The sequence below is a fragment of the Rhea pennata genome, chromosome 3 (assembly GCF_028389875.1).
Source record: "Rhea pennata isolate bPtePen1 chromosome 3, bPtePen1.pri, whole genome shotgun sequence".
Lineage (NCBI taxonomy): Eukaryota > Metazoa > Chordata > Aves > Rheiformes > Rheidae > Rhea > Rhea pennata.
The window spans coordinates 54,501,961-54,513,199 of NC_084665.1; the positions used below are offsets into that span (position 1 = coordinate 54,501,961).

Here is an 11,239-nt window from a genome sequence, read left to right on the forward strand (position 1 = left end):
AGACCTTGAACAGCCTTACCTAGAAGGAATTTATGAAGAATAGGTACTTTTCTTTCTGTTTCTTCCAGTGCCACAGGCAGAAATTGAAAGAGCTCAGATATGAATCCACTATGGTCTTGTAGCATGGACACGACCAAGCTGGGCTTCACATCCAGCTATGTTTCAGAAATTGTGCTAAAGCTTTGGAGTAAAATGTTGAATAACTCTAATCTTCCTTTTTTTTTATCACGCAGATCCCATCTTCTTTTGTAGTAATAGGTGCAAGTCAACCTTTATTGTCAACCTACTTAGACTTGCTTTGAATCATTATGATTGAAATACATAATTTTATAGCCTGAATCTAGGAAAGTGTATTATTTTCATACATGACAGCACTGAAATCCACTGCTGGAGAAGATATGAAAGGATTTTTAAAACGCTTAGCTGTGACTATTCATGTTGAGATGCAATGCAATACAAGAAGGAACTGTGCTAGAGCCTCTTCAAGTATTTTTGAAAACCTCACACAGATTTCTGTAGTGTGACTTTATATCACTCCAGGTTATCCACAAGCATGGAACAACTTTTTGGTAACTACCCAAGTCTCAGAACTTCATGACCTACAAAACAGTCTGTTAAACATTCTTCATTGTAAAATATTGCCTATAAGGTCTACATAAGTTTCATATTGCAATCTGCTTTCCCAGTTCTCCAGTCTTCTCTAAGTATTACTATGCTTTTTAACATCTATATCATGCTACTAAAGCATATAAATAATTAGATAATAGGACTTTGGGGGCACTTTCCTTGAACTTACTAGAATTGCGAGTACTATTGATTTGGATTTCTGTGCCCTTGCAAGTCTAGGTTCTGAAAACAAGTGTCTGATTTGGTTTATAGGGGACAGAACTGTGCCCATTCCAGCCCATTAAAGTTAACGGGACAGTTAATGCTATAAGTAAGAGAAGAACTTGGTCCAGAATCTGCCTATTCAAAATCACAGAATCACAAAATGGTTGAGGTTGGAAGGGACCTTGGGAGATCATCTAATCCCCCCCCTGCTCAAGCAGGATCACCTAGAGCATGTTAGACAGGGTTGCATCCAGGTGGGTTTTGCGTATCTCCAGATAAGGAGACTCCACAACCTCTCTGGGCAACCTGTGCCAGTGCTCCGTCACTCTCACAGTGAAAAAGTTTTTCCTTATATTCAGGCAGAACTTTCTGTGGTTCAGTTTGTGCCTGTTGCCTCTTTTCCTGTAACACATGGCACTACTAAAAAGAGTTCGGCCCCATCCCCTTGAGAATGGTATTTGCAGACATTGATAAGATCCCCTTCTCACTCAAAGAAGTGAGCCCAGGTGCTGTGCAACTGCCCGGGGGCGATGCCGTGACTCGGATTCGAACCGAGGTTGCTGCGGCCACAACGCAGAGTACTAACCACTATACGATCACGGCATGCTACAAGGGCTCTGTTCAGCACACTGTTTCAGGAAGAAGGTTGGTCATATATTTAAGACATATGAAGCATATAGAGGCAGCACCTTCTAAGAATCTTCTGCTACAGTTGTTCTGGAAATAATATGCTGATATTAGCATCTGAGGAAAAAGGTGTTGCAGCATCTTCTGGGGTGAAAGTTATAAACATCTCTGAGTATAAATCGATTCTCCAGCTTCTTCAAAACTAAATAATTTGAAATGACCATTAGTAAAAGTACTGTGTGAAACATTAGAAATTTTATTTCAGAAGTTCTCCTCATATTAATATTCCTGTCAGAAAGACCCTGGATCAGTTTCATTTCCATCAGAGGATGTACACATCTAGACTATATCTTAGAAAATTCTGCAGAGACATGGCTACAGAAGCCTCCAATAGTAGAACCTGGTACTCTGTCTATAAATTCTTTATTTTATTTTCATTTTTCTAGGTCCCCTCCCCATCCCATTCTCTCTGCACCTATACTGCTGGTTACCTTTTTTTTTTTTTTTTTTTTTTTTTTGAGAAGTCTGGATTGAAGTTACTAGAAGTATATGTTCTTCATCCTCTGAAAGCAATGCCAGGGTGCTGGCAACCTGGAAACACCACCCAAATCAGGGCCAAACCCAGCCACTTAACTCTACATGGCTGTTCAGGCTCAGCAAACCACAAGTTTAAGAGAGCATTTTCCACCTATAAACCTATGAGAGTCCAAACCACTCATGGAGGGAAGCTCACTGAGTTTAAGGAAAGCACAAAAGGAGGGATTAGGACCACGATGATTTTTTGTCACATGGCTTCACAGATCACTCACATCTCCTGCTGATTTGGGTGGAAGAGCAGTGTCCACAGGTCTGTGGAGTCCCTAAGGGGTCCTGTCAAGGGGCAGTTGTTACAAACACTGTATTTGTTCTTGGTCAAAAAAATGTGTTCTGCCCCCATTAATTTATATTTGGTAGCTCTTATTACATGAGCCATTACCCACCCTTCCTCTGCCCTGACAGCCTTCTTCAATGGTCTGAGTGGTGGAGAGGAGACTAGACTGGCCTTCAGGTCTATCTGCTCCCCCTTCTCTGAAGAAAAGCAAATCTTCTGTTTTCTTTCATTCTCATGCTCAGCTGTTTCTACCCTCGGTTTTCAGAGGCCAAGAACATGCTGAGCTTCTGTGCAGATCAGGACATAAAGTAAAAAGGCTTTTGTGGTGAGCAGGGTAAGATGGTAAGTAGGCTGTATTTCAGTGACTCAGAGCACAAGTAATCTGTGGCAATGAAAATTGTGTTTACTGTGAGACACTGCCCAAACCAGCATCCTTCTGGAAAAAAGAGTCCCTGGTTTGGAAGAACAATTGCAACAAGTCTGGGATGTCACACAAGAATGCATTATGATACTCTCTGAACTCCTTTTAACTTTTTGTTTTAGTTTATCACTTCTTTTGAAGCGATGAAGCTGTCAGGCTCTGGGTTTTATTAATTCTCTGGTGTGGACACCACCCATGTATCATTTTGTCCCCTTCTGCTCTTTTGGCAGGTGTTTCACCAACATCTGTGAACTTAGCTCATCCAGACACCTTCATCAGAAGAAAACAGCAGGAAGTGGACAGTCACATGCTCTTTCAATGATTCAAGCATCAGCATGATATCTGCAATGGTTAGGCTGTTAACAAAACAATTAATGAGAGCTTAAATGAGAAGGAGGTAATAAAAGTCATCAGCATGTTCTTCTCAAGAACAGACTGTCTTAAACTAATCAAGTTCCTTGCTCTGAAGGGGAATTGATCTAGAGAATAATAGGGAGAGAAGTAAGATTACACTGACTTGAGTTTTTGACACTTTCCCCTCCTGATTCTCTGATGTGAAACCAAAGGAAACACAATCTCTGTGTAATCACTGTGCACAGCTGGTTCTATAACCATGTGCAAGGAGCACACGTGGTATCTATGTCATTCTGTCCAGCTCAGCACATATTTCCAGCAAGGAAATCCAGTGATCTGCTCTGTATCTTTTTTATTTACAGTCTGGACACTGGTATAAAGAGGACTCCTGTAAACTGTATTGGCAAGACAGGCAAGAATAGAGAACATAATAGAGAACAGGACCAAATCTAAAATTATTTTAATACACAGGAGAGATGGTACTAAAACTGCATTATTGACTCATTTTTATTTGTGATTGTTATAGCTATTTGACCTTTCTCTACAGCATTCCTGTCAAGCTGCCTGTTTTCCCTTTGGTACCTAGGCCTTTCACTTTTGTCTTGTAGCAATTCTCTTTTACCAGACATTTCTCTTTTACCAGACATTTTTCTTTTACCAGTTTCCTTTTATAGCTTAAAGTTGAAGACATGAATTTGCAGCAAAGAAGATTTTGAATATGAGGGAATAGTCTGATTGCTGGGATAATCCTAGAATCCTAGAATCAGCAAGGTTGGAAGGGACCTCTAGAGATCATCTAGTCCAACCTCCCTGCTCAGCACGGTCACCTAAAGCATGTTAGACAGGGTTGCATCCAGGTGGGCCTTGAAGATCTCCAGAGAAGGAGACTCCACAACCTTTCTGGGCAACCTGTTCCAGTGCTATGTCACTCTCACAGTGAATAATGAACTGTTGCCTTTTGTGACAGAGAGGTGGTAGACACTCTTCTACTAGAAGTTCTGAAGAACAGATGTGACAAACATCTGTCAGGCCCGGTCTCACAGCAGTGAACTAGACTAGGTTGAGGTATCTTACTGCCCTACATTCCTATGGGTAACTTAAGGAGAGTGGCTGTGGATCCCACAGCTGCACTGAGGGAATGTGTCTCTTGAAGATCCAGAGTTATTGACTATTTTATGAAATCTGCAACTGGATTTTATTGAAAATGCAACATTTTTCTTCTAATCCTGCTCAGAGGCAGACAAATTACTTCTGTGCTTTGGCCAAAGGGAAAAGCCTCTGCTGCTCAAGACTGAGTATATTATCTTAGAAACCCTTCAAAGGCATGTCCATGAGCATAGCCTTACGCTAGGTACCTCTGGTTACCATTTCAAGAGCAGTGAAGAGGACTTTTTCCAACCCTCCATCGAGCTTCTTGCATGGGACAGCTGTAAAGCTGCAGCAGATCAGCTGAGTCAGTATTTTCACTAGCTGAACAAGCCATGCCAGACCCCGTGCTGGACATCTCAGCAGTGGAGGGAAATTGAAAGTTGCCATTCCAAGAAGGAGAGGCAGATCTGGAGCCATAAGGCATTATCACTTCTGTCACAGGAGAGAAAAATGGAAGAGGAAAGAAAGAAAGGGTCCAGGATGGAAAGTGAGGAAAATGATGATCCCCACAGCTGCCACATTCCCTCATCTCCTGTCCCCTCTCATCAGCGGCTGCAGACTAGACATACGTCAACTTTTATAAGTAGCCATAGAACCAGCTTTGAATCATACTAGACCTAAAGCCAGCCCCGAGCCATATTTGTCCTACCTTGCAGTGTCCATCAATTCCTTCATATAATCCTGACCTTTTTGCATGAGTGGTGCCCCTTATTGCAGGTTACAGCATCCAGTGCTGGCTCTCAGGACAGCCCTGCTGGGACTTTCCAGTCTACACCATCTGTGTGAGCTTGAAGTAGGAACTAATTTGGGGAAAAAAAAAAAAAAAAAAAAAAAAAAGTGATGCAAATAGCATAATCCCCTGCCTATTATGTGGTGCTGGAAACAGTTGTATTCTGATGCTTTTCAGCAATTCGTGTCCTGGGGAGCAGGAAGAGCTCAGCAGTAGAGAACAGACACCACAAAAACCTTTAAATGACTTGCACTATGGAAATGAAGAATTCATTTCTTTCCTGAAGTGGTTTTTATTCTTCCTCTCCGAGCACCCTCAATGGCAGTTTCAGAACGTATTAATAGAAATTACTCTTATTTTGTCACTCCTAATGGCAAGCCATTCCCATGCTACTAGGAGTGACAATGTTTAAAATCCCATAAAACTGAGTCATTAGCACAACATAGACAGGTTGTGAAGACTGTGTTCAAGTATCTGTGCAAGTTTATATCACAAGAAAACAGCCTTTAGAGGCATTATAAATTTCTTTATTCCTACACCAAACAAAATCCCTATTTATTCCTCATAATTTTACGAATCTGGAATTTCTTTGCTATTAATATTCCCCTGTTTTTCTACACGAGCAAAATTCTCAAGAGGCTTTTTAGAAATGAGAGGAAAGTGATTAACAGCAAGTGCTTCTGGCCAAACATACATGTTAAAATTGTTTTTCTCAGTTCCACTACACAGAAAGTCTCAAATACTCCTATGCAATCCATTTTGGTATCTGAAGATGCTTGTTCATTCATTCAGAACAAAGTTTTTCAAACTAACAAAGAGCTTGGCAGCACCTTAAAATGGTTCTTTCATGTCCTGCCAGTGTGACATTAAAAGAGGTCATCTCCATGACTATGCCTGTAGGTGACTAGATATCCTCCAAAGACTAGTCAGCAGGTGACAAAAAATTGTCAAATGGTGATCTCAGCTCATCACCATGGCTGGTGTTGCAAGAGGACTGCTCAGCAGCTGTCATTAGCTGAAGCAACACCTTAGATACTAAAGGAATGCTTTGCAAATTTGGGGGGATTTGTCTATCTTTCATTAAATGTAATCTGAATTATTGGGGGGATACTCATTATTATTTATCCAGTCTCTTGGCAAGCTTTGCACACCGTTTCAGACTGGCCCTGTTAGCTAGCAGAACTTGATGCAACCAGTGTAAGGCTAGTGTAGGTTGGTCACGGTGCTGCAGGCTTATCTTCTTTTTGAGTGCAATAGTCAAGCCTCATCTGCTCCTACCTTATCACATGGCACTGGGAAGGGAGACCCTGGCTGCTCGGCAGTGCTTGTCATTCGATACTTTATTTTCTGGAGCCTCACATGCTAGTCTCCCTCAGTCTCTGAGATTTTTGCAACATGAAACCTCTGACAACATAGACACTTGGAGGGAAAGCTGTGCTTTGTATGCCATAGATAGCAGAGCGATTTATACAGCCTTCCTTTGAAACAACTATCTTACCCACTTCCTTACATTCTGTAGCTCTTTGCACATGAACTCCAGGGTTTCATCATCAAAAGGAATACATTTTTAATATCCAGCTAAGCCACCTCCAGTATGTCTTTATACTCCTCTCCTAGCAGCATGCTTTCCCTCTATTTTTTTTTTTTTTTTTTTTGTTATCAGTAAATGGAAAGGTTTAGAGATGACTACGATTGGTCCTGATACACTAGCCAGCTTATTTTGTGGGCTCTTAATTTTGTGGTTCAACACTGGCATCCAGACAGAAAGACAAGAAAAACAAAGAGTATTATTTCCAAATGAATTCCCAAGAGTGCATTCAATCAGGGGGTTGTTTTTTGACCTTTTTCAGGCTTCATTAAAGCTCCTATCACTTTTCTGGAAAAAATTTGAAAACAGATGGGAGTAAATGAAAAATTTATGGTTGCAATCCCACATGGCCCAAAATGAGCAGTCTTGAATGATCTCTGCTGAGTACTCATGTGCAGTTGAAAGGATGCTTGTGAAGCTTTCATACCGTGAAGTACAAATACTCACCTATAACCCACTGGGAACTGCCTCACAAGAGAAAAAAACATACACTCTATTAACTCAATTGGTACAGAACTTTGTATGTAAACTATAAAGTGACTTACAAAGGGGGAGCCTGGTATTAATCAGTATGTTATGATACTAATCAGCAAAAATACAGGAAAGAATTATTTCCTAGAAAGTGCTTTATAAAATACTTAAGAAAATTCCGAGAAAAAATAAGAAGGGAAAATCTCAACAAATTTATCCCACGGATATAAAAGCTGAGAAGTGTTGGAGGTATAGGACAGTTGTCAGGTTACTAGTATAGGTGAGTACTCAGAGGAGGTGTTTTACAAAAATTAAATAGTGGTAGCTTAATAGACATATCTGATCTTGTGTTATTTTTTACTCCATATGAGACTCTACCCAAATCTCTCTTTGGATTTGGCTTAAAGCCTTTCTAGTATCTGAATGAGTTATTTTCCTGCTCATAGCACTGGAACATGTTATTGGAAATAGTCTGTATTTCCACCTGCTTGATGCAGTGTGCTGTGCCTATTCCGCATTCATGATTAAACAGCACTCTCCTGGTTGTATATCATGACAAGCAGTCATCACTGAGAACAGGGAACAGCTACAGCCCAGTCCTACTTTCTCACTTTTAGAGATGAACCCAAACCAATGAACCTGATGAAGCAGAGTTGAATTTAGGTTAGATTCATTTAATCCATTTTATTTCTCTTCCCATCACATGCTCTATTTAATGATCTCAAACATTGTTCATACAATAGTCAGTGGCAGAAAGAATTAAGGTAATCTGGATGAGCTCTGCAGACTGAAGATTTTTCTTTAAGCTACATGAAATGTGATAGAATGAAAATGGTGACAGTCTGTCACATCTCAGATAACTCACAGAGAAGCTTTCAGGTTTCAGAGCTGGAATAAAACACTGTTTTACTCCTTGTTGTTGAAACTGGTGGAATCATGGTAGTATAATTCTATATGAATAATATGCAGAGTCAGGTCTCTAATTCTCACTGAGCAAGCTCAGCAGTTCAGTTCCTATATTGCATAAATCATTCCCAAGGTAATACTTGATCACTCACCTATCCTTACACAAACTAATTTAGCCTTTGGTCACAAAAAAAGAATACATCTTCTCTATATCAGTTTCTATATAGAGAGGGGATAATGCTGGTATTTTGGCATTTCTTTCTGTAGACTCTTTGCCAGTGAGGCTTTCCATTTTGTTTAGTATGCAGATAAAAGGAACTTGGGACTTCAGCATTGCAATATATTCCTGGTTCATGGGTATTTCCTTTTCAAAACATTATCTCTGAAATCATTCCTTTTCTCTTTTTCAGCCATGCTTGCAAATGGTCACCTCTCCTGTTGGTATTTACACCACATATGAGAAGTCACGACTGGTTATCAGTAACATAGACTGGGCACTCTTCAGGCAGCAGGAGCCTGCGCTGCAATGCTGAAGTTTGGAAGTTCATGGGAGCTACTTTCTGAGCACCCAGGAGGAGAATCACTACTAGCATGTTAACTGGAAACGCATAGCCAAAGGTAGCTCCACTGTGAGCTGAAGTGTGGCTTTCCTAGAGGGCTTGCATGTCTACTGGGTTGTACCATACACTCACGTGTGTCTATTCTGGTTAAATGATAAAGCACCCATAAATCAACTGGTCAAACCATTTAGATACTCCCGCACAGACACATATATGGCCTTGCCTTTGATATATAATTTCAATTTATTTTGCTAATGCAAAGATGGGTGAGTACCAGCAACACAGAGAACCTGAGACTTCAGTAGTCAGGAACTGACATGGGAAGGCGGAGGAAATGTCAGAGAAAGAAAGAAGATTTTGCCCGAGTCTGCAGCACACATGTTGCCCTGCTCTAAAATGCGTAACCACTTAATTGTGCTTATTCAGGTCTTCACATGAAATCCAGGAAACTTAAGGAATGATTTTTAAAAGTTCACCTCTGTTAGTTTCCAAGTATTCTCAGTTGCTTAAGATTTGATTTTGGAGGTCATTATAACATAAAAAGTCTATTATTTCTTATCTTTTAACTCATCAACAGAGTTAATCTGTGGCTGACTATTGCGCTAAGAGAAACTACCAGAGGCTAGAACACAGGTTGTGCATTTGGTTTGCTTAGCCTTTGGGTCTGTGAAGAGAGCATATGTTTAACTGCATGTATAGAGAACATATGATTCAATTTCCTTTTATCCAGCTGCTTTCTTTATCACTCTGGAAATATTCTTTCAGAGGCATTAGTACCCACATGGTGGAAGGCTCAGCTAACAATATAACTAAACAGCTTCATTTGCAAAAAGATTAAAAGTGTTTTTTTGTTATGCCAGTCACTGTCTATGCAGATGGAGATAAAATTACCAATGCTTCTATCATGACCAATGTTAGATCATGCAGTTGCACGATCTCTTGGCATTTTCAGCTGTATGAATTTCAAAATGTCAACTATATATATTAATAAATAACTCCAAGAGCATGCCTTCCTATAGGAAAACATAGTTAACATTTGGATTTTTTAAGACTTTTTGAACTTTATTTAAATATGTGAGCATTTGAAAATTATTCCCTGATCTATGACTTCTGTCATGTACTTTCACAAATAATTCTTAAGTAGATTTTAACAATCACTTTTTTAGGGAAGATGAGAGAATATGGTTCAGAGTTGATCCTAACATCTTCTACTGCTTGTATGTGCCCAGTCAGACTAAACAGATACACACTGAGCTACGCATAAAAATAGTCACTTCTTCCAGAAGGGGAATGAAAGGGAAGTGGGAATGTGGAACTTTTGAACTTACTTGTGACAGGCTAGACACTTGTAAAAGAGCTTTAGCTTATAATTTAAGTTTATAATTATTTTCTACTACTTCTTACTATCAGGTAGTTGTCTATCTTTAAAAAGAAAACAAACAACAATAACAACCATATACTTATAATTGATAACATCATCAAATTCTGCTTCTCTGTAGATGCCCCAAGCACTCCCCCAGCTACAGACATGCTCAGAGCCCTGCTGCTCCCCTGCCTCAGTGCTGCTGCTGACACGGGGCTTCACGGAGGTGCATCACATTCCCAGAAGAAGAGGTCAAAACAGAGTTGTCCAAAGTCAGAAAGAACCTTCCTCACTGGGAGGGGAGGCGCAGCCACACAGGCTTTCTGTTGTACCCCAAACCAAATTCCCAAGGCCTTCCTCAGCAAATAGGTTCCTGCTCCCATGGCTTCATCCCAGGGAAAAAAATCTGCAACTGGGTAGTGCAGCCCTAGCAGGAGATCCCTGCTGTTCTATGGAGTTAACACTTCTCTCCATAACTCTTTGTAGCTTATGTCCCATTAGGCCTATGTGAGTCAGAAACTATCTGCCAGACAAGAAATCTGAGGAGAGGGATTAAAAAATGCACCTAAGTCTTAAGAAAGTACCAGGTCAGTATTAAAACCTGTGCTACTAAAGCACTTTCTGCACCATCGCCTTCTCTAATCAGAGCAATATGTCTTACAGTTTAAGAGGGGGCAAAAGGCAACACAGAGCAAGAAATAGAAACTCTGTTTTTAGCTGAAATTAGGAGTTGAAACTGGGAGCAGAAGAAAGGAGTTTTGAGAATGAACATGAGTTGCTCCATGTTAGACACAGTCCCTCATGACTGCAGAGGGGTGCCTGTTGAGGAAGGCAATGGCTGAAGCTAGCTCCAGCACTATTCCCTTCTAGAGGCTTAAGCAACTCTATCCAGTCTATTCTCTTCAAGGAACACACGTGTAGCCAGCAGACATCCAAAGTTATTTAAAGAAACACTATATAAAGAGGAGGAAAAAAATTATTCTGTGCGTCCAGACCTCCATTTTTTTTCTGTTTACATTAGCCAAGACTTTGGAGAAATAACTGAAAATGGAGGTTTACAAATGCATTAAGTCCAAGCATGTATTAGCAAGCAGCATAAAGTTATTAACACTTCATGCAAGTATTCCCCCTCCTCTGTGCTTCTTTCACGTGATCCAGAAGCTTTGAGACAATTGCTGTAATTCAGTTTTTAAATAGATGACAGGTTACATGGCAATGATATTATATGCTTTATTGAATCCCTGAAACTGGTCCATTGCTTGCTCTTGATTCATTTAGTAACTCTTGTCTTGGACTGAAACAGATGGAATCAGCACAAATGTGATGTTGTTAAGGTTCAGCACTTGGCAAACTAAGGTGCTTTGTTGC

General features: G+C 40.3%; 1 non-coding gene across 1 annotated transcript; it reads right to left on the minus strand.

Annotated features, from left to right (window-relative positions):
- Positions 1-1,362: 1,362 nt before the first annotated feature.
- TRNAH-GUG (transfer RNA histidin (anticodon GUG)) lies at positions 1,363-1,434 on the minus strand. The gene has a single exon. It is a non-coding gene; the product is annotated as a tRNA-His (tRNA).
- Between the last annotated feature and the right edge of the window lie 9,805 nt (positions 1,435-11,239).